The 13,277-nt window shown below is 41.8% G+C and overlaps 1 long non-coding RNA gene across 1 annotated transcript; it reads right to left on the bottom strand.

The window, feature by feature from the left end:
- Positions 1-1,082: 1,082 nt before the first annotated feature.
- LOC121631660 lies at positions 1,083-11,487 on the bottom strand. The gene is made up of 4 exons (XR_006008771.1): positions 11,386-11,487; positions 2,450-2,583; positions 1,703-1,897; positions 1,083-1,610 (listed from the first exon to the last, which is right to left on the bottom strand). It is a non-coding gene; the product is annotated as an uncharacterized LOC121631660 (long non-coding RNA).
- Positions 11,488-13,277: the final 1,790 nt, after the last annotated feature.

Here is a 13,277-nt window from a genome sequence, read left to right on the forward strand (position 1 = left end):
ATCAGGTCCTTGTACTACCAGGTCGTCCTCTTCATCAGGACCGCCTTCTAGTATCCGGTCGTCCTCTTCATCAGGACCATCTTCTAGTACCGGGTCGTCCTCTTCATCAGGACCACCTTCTGGTACCGGGTCATCCTCTTCATCAGGACCGCCTTCTGGTATCGGGTCATCCTCTTCATCAGTACCATCTTCTAGTACCGGGTCGTCCTCTTCATCAGGACCACCTTCTGGTACCGGGTCGTCCTCTTCATCAGGTCCTCCTTCTAGTACCGGGTCGTCCTCTTCATCAGGACCGCCTTCTAGTATCGGGTCGTCCTCTTCATCAGGTCCACCTTCTAGTACCGGGTCGTCCTCTTCATCAGGACTGCCTTCTAGTACCGGGTCGTCCTCTTCATCAGGTCCACCTTCTAGTACCGGGTCGTCCTCTTCATCAGGACCATCTTCTAGTACCGGGTCATCCTCTTCATCAGGACCATCTTCTAGTAACAGGCCGTCTTCTACATCAGGACCATCTTCTAGTACCGGGTCGTCCTCTTCATCGGGTCCTTCTAGTACCGGGTCGTCTTTTTCAACAGTACCACCTTCTGGTACCGGGTCGTCCTCTTCATCAGGACCACCTTCTGGTACCGGGTCGTCCTCTTCATCAGGACCATCTTCTAGTACCGGGTCGTCCTCTTTATCGGGTCCTTCTAGTACCGGGTCGTCTTTTTCAACCAGTTCTTGTTGGCCTTCTTGTTGTTATTCCATCATCTCCATCATCGACCTACAACACATAAAGTGTGTTTTATTTACTTCTAAAAATGTGTTTTGAAGGTTATTTTTACACAGTTTGATCCCCTCCTAATTTTCTCAGTGGTTCAGTCCAACTGGTCTCACGCTCATTCACTGTAACTCAGACATAAAATATTGGAAATTAATTCTCCTATAAGTTTTGCTTCATTAATATCAACAAATGCACATTAAAAATTCCTTTAGCATCTGAACAAATGAACAAAGGATATAAATAAAGAATATTGACCTTATTTTAATGTGATCAGCTCATAAAAAGAATAAAACTGAAAATGTCAGGGATGAAGGATTTTCCCAGATTTTCTGACTCCTGAAATCCGGCCCTTTGTGCCGTTTATTTGATTTATTATTTTTAATTAAATTTGTTAAAGTTGAATAACGGAAACCTGGGTTCTTCTTGGTCAGTGAATGCATCATTTGGTTGAGAAGGAGTTCTCAGCTCTTTCCACAGTTTTTTTTCTTTGTAAGCAGCAGTTTAATCTTTACTTTCTTTTAAGGTATTTTTTCCTGTTTACATTAAATCTAAACCAAGAAAAGCAGGTCCAACGTGCACTAGCAAATTCCTACGAATTCAAAGTAAAACTGCCATATACACCAGTAAATTTTAGAACTTTAAAAATGAAAAATTCCTTCTTCCTTGAGTATCCGGCTGCTTCTGAGGTGAGGAATCATTGGCGAGGTCTGATGAAGATGAGGCTGAAGGTCTGCAGAGGCTGGCAGCAGGGTTAAAGCTGCAAGATTGTAATTCACACCTCATTCCTGTTAAACCTCTCGATAATCCCAAAGTGCATTTCCTTGGCCCGGGTCCAAAGCACAGCACTCTGTAACAAACAGACAAAATAAAAAATGGTGGACGAACACCAGCAGAGGCGTGTCAGCGGGGTGAGAGATTTATAATGTGAATGGTGCAAACCTGCTCGTAAATCAGCGCAAAAGGCTTTCAGGTGGGGGAGCTGGCATTTATGCAAGAAAGAGAGGAAGAGAGAGAAGAATCTGAATGGGGAGGTATGAGCTGTAGATAGAGCCGTAATAATCCAACACGTGCAGGAACAGAGGAGGAGGAAGATTCTGTCCTCGGTGAGAGATGATGAAGATGACGCCGCGGTGACTGATGACATGTGAAGGAACACACAGATACAATGGCTGCTGTAAAAAAAGAGCTAAAACATAACTCAGCGTCTCACACGGAGACCCCGGGGTCCATCTTTTCAAAATAAAACATCTTTTCCTGCTTTGCAGATTTATTCACCTCTAAACTCAGGGACAGACTGTGTTGCCTTGACGACAGTCAACAGTGGATATCTTTTTAAAACTTTTAAAACTTTGTAAAATGAAAAGAACAGTTTTGGCAGCTTTGTTATTCCAGATGTTGACAGCGGCTCCGGGCCCCTATCTTCTTATCGTCAGGAGACCTCTGAGGGCTTCCGGATGGTTAAACTCTGCAGACAGGTGCGTCCAGCTTTTTCCACCTCAGAAAGCTACACAAGGTAAAGCTAATGTCTTTGAATGTGTTAACCATCGGCTATTAGCTGCAGCTCTGTGGTTTGGACCAGTCCTCTGTTCATCGTGTCCAGTTGGCCGCTCGTCTGCTGACTGGTATTAAATGGAAGGAACGTGTGACCCAGTGTCGACATCTCTTCACTGGCTTCGTGTTACTTACAGGATCCTGTTTAAAGTTTTTACGTCTCTTCGTAGCCGAGCTCCTTCTAATCTTTCTGAGCTGCTGCTTATTAATGAAGAACCACGAGGTCCGGTTCTCAGAAGATCTTCCCACTCCAAGGACAAAACTAAAATCTGAAGATTGGATTTATTTATTTATTTTAAAGAGACAATGCACATAATCACGCATTCTGCATAATGTGCTGGATTTAGTAAAGTTAAGCTTCATCTCTGGTCCCTTTGACTCAACAAATCACAGCACAAAGCAGTCGGGCAATAAAAACTACGCACATATAAGTAGAAGTAAAATAACTGATAATGTGCAATTCATCCTAAAAAAGTATACTAATAAAAATAATAATAATTATGAGAAATGAGGAATGGCCTCATTTTCTAACCACCATGATTTCAGTTTTATTGTGAAGCAAATGGGAGGAGCTGATTCCTGTTTTTCAAGGCCTAACCCTAACCCTAACCCTGACCCTGACCCTGACCCTAGCTGGGAACGAGACCACAGACTGACCTAAAACACTGGAATATGTCGCTCGCCTCTGGACTGGCTCCACTTGACCTGTGGGGCTCGATTAATCTTGGAGGATCTTAAAATCCAAGGTGGATGTTTCTGTCAGATCCTGCAGGGAGGGTGGGTTTTTGGCTTTTAGGGCTTGTCTGAACGCAGCTTGAACTGACCTCAGAGTCTTCTTGCAGACTGTTCTGCAGCTCTCAGGCTCTGGAACAATCTGAACAAGCACTGGATCCTTTTATCCACTGAAGACAAACTTTTATGGAAGTTAACATTTATTTGTTTTTAGTCTTGTTTTAATTATTAGTTCTTGTATTTTTAACTTGTTTTTGTGTGACTGTCATGTACTAATTTACTCAGTTTAGACTTAGACTGTAAAACACTTTTATGCAGCATGAGTTGTGGGAATATCTTATAGCAAGACAACCTAAGAGGCGGTTTCAGTATGACCAGATTTGTCCCTGATGTGTTAACATGATTTTAGCATGATTTGATCAGCAGCAACAAATAGGTCTAATGTAGTCCTGGAGTTTATCCCAGTAAGTAGCAGGTGAGAGGCAGGTGAGAGGCAGGTGCACCTGGACAGGTCGGCAGTCCATCACAGGGTCAACATGGAGGAACAAACAAGCACTCAGTCTTTCAGAGTGACCCGTTAACCTACCATCATGTCTTTGGATGGTGGGAGGAAGCCAGAGTACCAGAAGAGGACCCACGCATACCCGGGAAGAACATGCAAACTCCAAACGCAAAAAGGCCACTGTTCAACCCACCCAGCCGAGGCTCGAACCAGCAACCTTCCTTCTTCAGGCCGTGCTTACCGCAGCGCTAACCATCACACCTACATGTAGATTTATTCACCACAATTTAAACTCTCCAACCTGCAGCACTGAACAGACCTCTGACCATCGATGTCAGGAACAGAGTTGGGATCTCAGCTCCCTTCATTCATGATTCTTTCTTTGTCATGCAGTTGCTGACAGCTGGACAGATGCTGGGAATTATCCGGAAACCTCCACAGCTCCATGAGGGATTATTACATCTAAAAGATGTGCACATACAGATCGAATGCATGATGTTCTTCGTCCTTTGATGGGGTCAGAGTGTGCACCCGTGTTGGACGCCATTTTTCATGTTTTCCAGAGATGTGAAGTAATCACGACCAGCTGTGATCACCCCTTTAAGAAAAGGTGAGAACGCAGCATTAAAGCAGAGTGGCTCCAGTTTTCTGTGATCACGTCTTCATTCTTTCCACATTTCATTCATTTAAACCTTGAAGGTCGCATACAAAGAGTTTTCTCGGCCGGTGCCGGCCAGCTGTAAATACTTGAACAAACACAGCGACTTTGTTGTGGTCGGCTCTGATGCCGGCTGGCAGAGCCTTTTGCTGACATACTCTCATTAAATTGGAGAGTGCTCCCTGAAAGCTGCTCTTTGGACCTGCTAAGTGATGCAGGTGGCTGGATTTAATATGCTGGAAAATGTATTTCTTTCTGCTGTAAATCCTTATTAACACCTGCTAAATATTTAACTGTTTTTTATGTGCCTGTTTCTGAAGAAGTTTAGCATTGGTGAAATGTTGCCTCAGGTGGTTGGTGATCCTTTTCAGCAGAAATGCTTTTCTCTGGGTGATTGTTGCAGCGGAGAGGCACTATGCACTGCGGCAAAACACCTGAACGACGTACCTGCACACCTTCAGTACATTCTGCTCACTGGTCAGGAGCAGGGCCGCTGCTAGCCAGCTGGGTGCCCCAAGCATAACTGCTTTGTGGTGTGTCTGAAATGATATACATGTGCATATATATACATGAATCTATCTATCTATCTATCTATCTATCTATCTATCTATCTATCTATCTATCTATCTATCTATCTATCTATCTATCTATCTATACTACCATTCAAAAGTTTGGTGTTGCTTAGATATGTTTTTTTTTTCAATAAAAAGCAGCATTTTCTTCAATTAATATAACATGAAATTAACCAGAAATACAGCGTAGACATTGTTAATGTGGTAAATGACTGTTATTGCTGGAAACAGCTGTTTTTTTTATTGGAATATCTACATAGGTGTACAGAGACCCATTGTCAGCAACCATCACTCCTGTGTTCCAGTGGCATATTCTGTTCGCTAATCCAAGTTTATCATGTTAAAAGGCTAATTGTTCATTTGAAAAGCTTTGTGCAATCAGGTTAGAACAGCTGAAAACTGTTGTACTGATTAAAGAAGCAATAAAATTGGTCTTCCTTTGGCTAGTTCTTTCTAACTTTCTACCGAAACTCGTCAGTCTATTCTTGTTCTGAGAAATGAAGGCTATTCCATGAGAGAAATAGACAAGAAACTGAAGATCTCCTACAATGGTGTGTACTACTCCCTTCAAAGAACAGCACCAAATGGTTCTAACCACATTAGGAGGAGAAGTGGGAGGCCGGGTGCACAACTGAGCAAGAGGACAAGCACATCAGACTCTCTAGTTTGAGAAACGGACGCCTCACAGGTCCTCAACTGGCAGCTTCATTAAATTAAATTAAATACTCGCAGAACACCAGTCTCAACACCAACAGCGAAGAGGCAACTCCAGGATGCTGGCCTTCTAGGCAGAGGAGCAAAGAAAAAGCCATATCTGAGACTAGCCAACAAAAGGAAAAGATTAAGATGGGCAAAACAACACAGCCACTGGACAGACTGGAAAAAGTGTGGAAAGATTAATCTAAGTTTGAGTTGTTTGGATCACAAAGAAGAACATTTGTGAGACGCAGAACAAATGAAAAGATACTGGAGCAGTGCTTGACGTCATCTGTCAAGCATGGTGGAGGAAACATGGTGGCCTGGGGATGGCTTTGTGCTGGTGAAGTGGGAGATTTGTACAGGGTAAATGGGATGTTGAATAAGGACAGCTATCACTCCATTTTGAAACACCATGCCATACCCTGTGGACAGAACTTGACTGGAGCCAGTTTTGTCCTACAACAAGACAATGACCCAAAGCATAGCTCTAAACTATGCAAGAACTATTTAGGGAAGAAGCAGTCAGCTGGTATTCTGTCTATAATGGAGTGCCCGGCACAGTCACCAGATCTCAACCCTACTGAGCTGATGTGGGAACAGCTTGATTGCACGGTGTGTAAGAAGTGTCCATCAAGCCAGTCCAACTTGTGGGAGGTCCTTCAGGAAGCATGGGGTGAAATTTCTACAGATTACCTCAACAAACTGACAGAATGCCAGAAGTCTGCATGGCTGTAAACATACCATAATATACCGTATTATAATATACCATACTACACCATACCATACCATACCATACCATTCCATTCCATTCCATTCCACACCATAGCATACCATAATATACCATACCATAGCATAATATACCATACCATACCATGCCATACCATACCATAATATACCATACCATACCATACTGTTCCTCACCATACCATACCATATCATACCATACCATAATATACCATACCATAACATAACATACCAGACCATACAATACCATGCCATGTATCATAACCCGGCTCACGGCTATAATAAAATCACTCCAAACAACAGATAAGGCCAATTATGATAACTTATTAACGAAAGATGAACCAAAACTAAGGCAAAATAAGATAACCATGAAGTGTGGCTGTCTGCAAAATCAGAAGTGTAGGTGCGTGCATGGTTGTGTGAAAGGGTATAATGAGTGCAGTGTTGTATGGTGTAAAACTAAACTAAAAGCAAAGCAAACAACAAGGTGCAGCCGGCGCAGGTGCGGCCTGGGAGCGGTAAGCGCGCCCCCAGGCTGGCCATAGGCAGGTCTTTTTTACGAGCAGTGCGTCGGGCCCTTGACACTCACAGCCAGGTACACTCCAGCTTCACCTGCACACACACATAATTACAGAACACGGCCACAAAGAAGGGGCCGTGATACCATGCCATTACCATACCATACTATACCATACTATATCATACCATACCATACCATAATATACCATACTATACCTACCATATTATACCATACCATAATATACTATACTATACCTACCATGATATACCATACCATACCATACCACACCATACCATAATATACCATATTAAAATATACCATAATATACCATACTATACCAAACCATACCATTTTATTCCACACAATACCATAATATACCATACCATATCATACTATACCATACCATACCATAATGTACCATACTATACCATCCCATAGCATAATATACCATACCATACCATGCCATAACATAATATACCATAATATGCCATACCACACCATACCATACCGTACCATACATACAATACCATACCATACATACCATACCATACCATACCATACCATACCACACCATACCATACCATACCATACCGTACCATACATACAATACCATACCATGCATACCATACCATACCATACCACACCATACCATACCCCATACCATACCATGCCATGCCATAACATAACATCCTATACTATAATATACCATACCATACCATAATATACCATACCATACCATAATATACTATACCATACCATAATATACCATACCATACCATACCATACCACACCATAATATACCATATTATAATATACCATAATATACCATACTATACCAAACCATACCATACCATTCCATTACACACCATACCATACCATAGTATACCATACCATACCATACCATACCATACCATACCATACCATACCATACCATACCATACATACTATAATATTTCATACCATACCATACCATACCATACCATACCATACCATACCATAAAATACCATACCATACCATACCATGCCATGCCATAACATCCTATACCACAATATACCATACCATACAATAATATACCATACCATACCATACCATACTATACCAAACCATACCATACCATAATGTACCATACTATACAATACCATAGCATAATATACCATAGCATGCCATGCCATCCCATAATATACCATAATATGCCATACCATACCATACCATACCATAATATACCATGCCATACCATACCATACCATACCATACCATATCATTCCATACTATAATATACCACACCATACCATACCATACCATACCATATCATTCCATACCATACCATACCATACCATACCATACCATACCATACCATACCATATCATTCTATACCATTCTATACCATACCATACCATACCATACCATACCATACCATACCATACCAGACCGTAATATATCATACCGTTCCATAATCAAATCAAATCAAATCAAACTTTATTTATATAGCACCTTTTATACATAAAAATAGCAACTCAAGGTGCTTTACAGAGAGTAAAATCCCCCAGAACCCCAACCCAAGAGAGCAGCAAGCCCACTCCCCATCAAACACACACACAACACAGAGGGTAAAAGCAAGTTAAAAGGACCAAGGAAACGCTGTCATAAATTCTGGGGTCATACCATACCATACCATAATATACCATACCATACCATAATATGCCATACCATTCCATACCATTTTATATAATAATATACCATACCATACCATACCATACCATAGTATACCATACCATGCCATACCATACATACCATACTATACCATATCATTCTATTCTATTCTATTCTATTCTACAGTCATTTAGCAGACGCTTTTATCCAAAGCGACTTACATTTGAGAGGAAGAACAACACAAGCATGAATTCAAACAAGATGGGACGTCATAATTAAGTGATAGTCAGACCGCTTTTGAGTCCAGTTGGACCCAGGTGCTGTCATGTAGTGCTAGTGCAGTGCATATAATTTTTTTTTTTTTTTTTTTTAGTCATTTTATTTAAATACAGGATCACGATTTCATCAAACAATATCAACTAGGTCATAAGTGCATGATTTCATCACATAATATTAAATTGGGCATAAGTGCATGATTTCATCACACAATATCATCTTGGGCATAAGTGCACACAGCTTCTTCAGTACTTGGTTGAGCCAAAAAGCTGGACAAATCTTTCTGACTCATTTAGTTAAGCTAAATGTGGAAATGCTCCTTAAACAACTGAGTCTTTAGCTTGGTCTTAAAAGTGGATACGGACTCTGCGGATCGGACGGAGTTTGGTAGATCGTTCCACCACCGGGGAACAACAGAGGAGAAGAGTCTAGCTACTGATTTTGCGCCACGTTGTGGTGGGAGCACTAGGCGTCTTTCGCTGGTAGAGCGTAAGTTTCGAGAGGGAGTGTAGCTCTGGATTAAGGAGTGAAGGTAGCTCGGAGCCGTTTGGGTTATTGTTTTGTAATACAAAATACATACCATACCATACCATACCATAATATACCACACCATACCATACCATATCATACCATACCATACCATAATATACCATACCATACCATACCATACCATACCATACCATACCATACCATACTATACCTTACCATACCAGGGATGAAGAATAATGCATAACAAATAAATTAATAAAGCTACTTTAGCATTAACAGTACCACCAAAACATTAAATAGACACATGCTGTGACATATTACCTGCAACTGACATTCTTTTATAGTAAATGGGCTGTACTTATAAAGCCCTTTTCTAGTCAGCTTGACCAATCAAAGCACTTTACACTGCATGCCACATTCCCCCATTCACACACACTCACACACACACACCCCAACAAACACATCTGGATGCAACGTGGGGTTCAGTGTCTTGCCCAAGGACACTTAGGCATGAAGTCAGAGAATCGATCCACCGACATTCCGGTTGGAAGACAACTGCTCTTCCTCCTGAGATCCAGAGCAAATCTGTCCCAGTTGTTTTCTGTAGAGGATCACGGTTCAGCGAGACAGCTGTCCAGAATATGATGTTCATACCCACACGCAGTTCATTAACGAGAGCAGGTCTGATGGTGTGAAACATGGCTGTAGATAACGGACGAACGTTCGAGCACCTTGTAATGGTTTCTGCAGAATTCTGGGCAGCATTAACACCAGCTGAGGATATTTAAAGCATAAATCTGAGAATATGAGATGAACACTGAGCTCTGGCTCTTCCTGCTTCCACCTCAGCTTTTGTGTTTCTCTCCTGGATTCAACAGGGAGAGGCCATGCTGCTTCTGGTTTTAGGTTTTCTGTCTGGTCTTCCATAACCTGGAAAGTGGTATTCCAGGATCTGGTACCATTTCTGCTGTACAGAGGAGATACTGTCTGTCTGGAAGGCCCTCTTCTTCCAAAGAACTGGTTTTTAAGTCATAGATGTTTGACTCTTTAATGGGAAACGTGAAGTAACATGAGAGAAGAGAAAAAGTAGCCATGACCACTTCATGCGATCGCTTCAGATAAAATCCAAACCAAAGTCCAGCATCACCCATCAGCTGTGTGAAGGTGAATTAACTTCCATGTAATTCATTGTAGCCTCCTGAGCATACACTGTCTGACCACATGAACAAACTGGTTAGCAGGGAAATGGTGTTTTTGAACGGCTGCCAGAGGAAGCCAAGAGGGATGGATGTGGAAGGAGGGTGAAATGGAGTGGAGGATGATACATCTTAGCCAGAGAGAGGAAGAGCAGCGAGAGGCTAACGCTAATCCACTTATTAAGGCAACAACTGCAGCCTGGAACCCGCGCCAGATATTAATACCTAATCATGAGTTAATTAAAGGAGGGTTAGTTGGCACCTAATCCGCTGCGATGGGGGGTGATAATGGCAGGGAGCTGCAGAATGTCCTGAGGGGGGCGATGGTCGGGTGGGGGTGTTAATGCTACGTGCTAACAGCAGAGCTGTGGACTGCAGATACAATTATCTGCAAGGTGCTGGTGTTGTATTCAGTGTTTTAGAGTAGTTGAAGGAGAATAAATTAACACCTTTTGAATCTTCAGGTGTGAGAAATGATTAATGTACTGTTACTCTTTAGGTTACGTGACACAGAAATGTAGAACACACACAAGCCTCCTCAGGAGTTATTTTACAGACACTGCGGCCCAAATCAAGAAGAAGAAGAAGAAATCTATTAATGCAGCACAGAAAGGTGGTAGATCTTATTAATAAACTGGACAGTAGATGCTGAGATGACCTTTGACCTATGAGTTATGGTTGAAAACCTTGTTAGTATCTGTGTCCTCATGTACTGTTATTGTTGTTTGTGCTAGTGGTGTTAGCATCCAGGATTCAGCGTGATGTCTGAATGTTCCGATACAGATACCTTTAACCATGATCTGCACATTTTGATCTGATCTTCCTTCATTCAGATGATTTCCACTTCTTACTTTACATGTTTATTGTAAACATGGTCAGAATTAGTTGTCTGACATGTGTCTGTCTTTACGTTGCAGGTAGCGATGCAGCCAGCAACACTGAATTCCAGTTTCTACGGTGTACAGATGCATGACATCATTATGTTCTAAACCTGCTCTTATGTTGACTCTGATGTTAGCAAAGACAACTCACATCAACTTGTAAAAGATCTGCAGAAACCAGGCCATCAATCCAACAGTGTTCATCCAGAGGTTAGCATTGTGATGTGACTGCAAATTTAACTTTAAGTTTTCCTTCATCAGGGATGTTAGAGTTTCAACATGTTTTTTTTTTTATTATTTTTTTTATTTTTTATGTTTTTTTTTTTTATTTAAAAAAAAAAAAAAAAAAAAAAAAAAAAAAAAAAGAGTTTCAACATGTTAGGCCTAAAACTACCAATAAAAGATTTTACATTAGCTGAGACCGTTTGCATATGCTGTTGCAAAATGGAAAATATCACTCACACCTAGCGTCAACTTCATCAGCTTCACCTGTTCTACTTCCTGGTAACACTAACATCTAACCAGCCAATCACACGGTAGCATGCAGTCATGTAGATGCCACTCCTGCCAGCTAAGAACAGGAAACTGAGGCTACAATTCACACACACTCACCAACACTGGACAATAGAAGATGGAGAAACGTTGCTGGTCTGATGAGTCTCCATTTCAGCTCCACATTCAGATGCTCGGCTCAGAATCTGCTGGAAACATCATGAAAACATGGATCCATCCTGCCTTGGATCAACGGATCTCCTTCCCCTTCAGGCTGAGTATTGTTGCTGACCATGTCCATCCCTTTATGACCACAGTGGAGCATCTTCTGATGCTACTTCCAGCAGGATAATGCACCATGTCACAAAGCTCAGATCATCTCCACCTGCTTTCTAGAACATGACGATGAGTTCACTGGACTCCAACGGCCTCCACAGCCACCAGATCTCAGTCCAGTAGAGCAGCTTTGGGATGTGGTGGAACGGGAGATTCTCATCATGGATGCAGCCGACAAACCTGCAGCAACTGTGTGATGCTGTCATGTTAATATGGAGAAAACCTCTGAGGACGGTTTCCACCACCTGCTTCATCTATGACACCAGGATTAAAAAGGTCCGACCCGGTACTAGAAGGTGGACCTGATGAAGAGAACGACCCGGTACTAGAAGGTGGACCTGATGAAGAGGACGACCCGGTACTAGAAGAAGGACCTGATGAAGAGGAGGACCCGGTACTAGAAGGTGGTCCTGGTAACGTGGATGGTGGGTGTAAATGGAAATGTCCCTTTAATAACCATAAGCAACACTAACTTTATCCTGTTCTTATTTATCTTAACTATACAGAATTTCTTTGAAAATCATGAGTAAGGGGACATGAGTAAACACATTAAAATAACCACATTATGAACAAACTGTCAGGAAAATGTAAAATTAGACTCATTATCATTACAGTTTTTTGTTCTATGTTTTTTTAGATTTGACCAAAAAAAAAAAAAAAGTCACATGACAGAATTGTGTGATAATTTTTTATTAACATTTCATTGGTCGAAAGATTCTCGTCCTTATTTGTCTTAATTTTCACAACTTTCACCTCACCTTATGCATCTCTGCTTCTCTACCTTCTCTTCCTTCTCTTCTTTGCTTTTCTCTTCCTCTTCCTTCTCATTCATCATGTCTTCATCTGATTCCTCCTCCTGATCCTCCCTAACCTCCTTCCAGCCTTTCTCCTCTCTCCTTGTCCACACCTCCGTCTTCCTCCTGGATGTGTGTTTTATGGAGTGTTGAATCGCCACCTCTCGACTCCCCCTTGTGGCGCTGTGCTCATCCATTATCACGCACACACATGCAGACACACACAAAGGTAGACCTGCCTGCGAGCACACAAAGCCAGAGCGCCGTGCACACACTCTCCCCTCCATTGTAATGAGGATGTTGAGCAATAAAAGAGGAGTTGCCAGTTGCGGTGGTGAGTGTGTGAGCATTTGCATTTGAAAGGAGCTGAATTAACCATCGTGCAGTAAATGACTGGATGTGGTTTTCATGGAAGGAGCAG

This window comes from Melanotaenia boesemani, chromosome 20 (genome assembly GCF_017639745.1).
Source record: "Melanotaenia boesemani isolate fMelBoe1 chromosome 20, fMelBoe1.pri, whole genome shotgun sequence".
NCBI lineage: Eukaryota > Metazoa > Chordata > Actinopteri > Atheriniformes > Melanotaeniidae > Melanotaenia > Melanotaenia boesemani.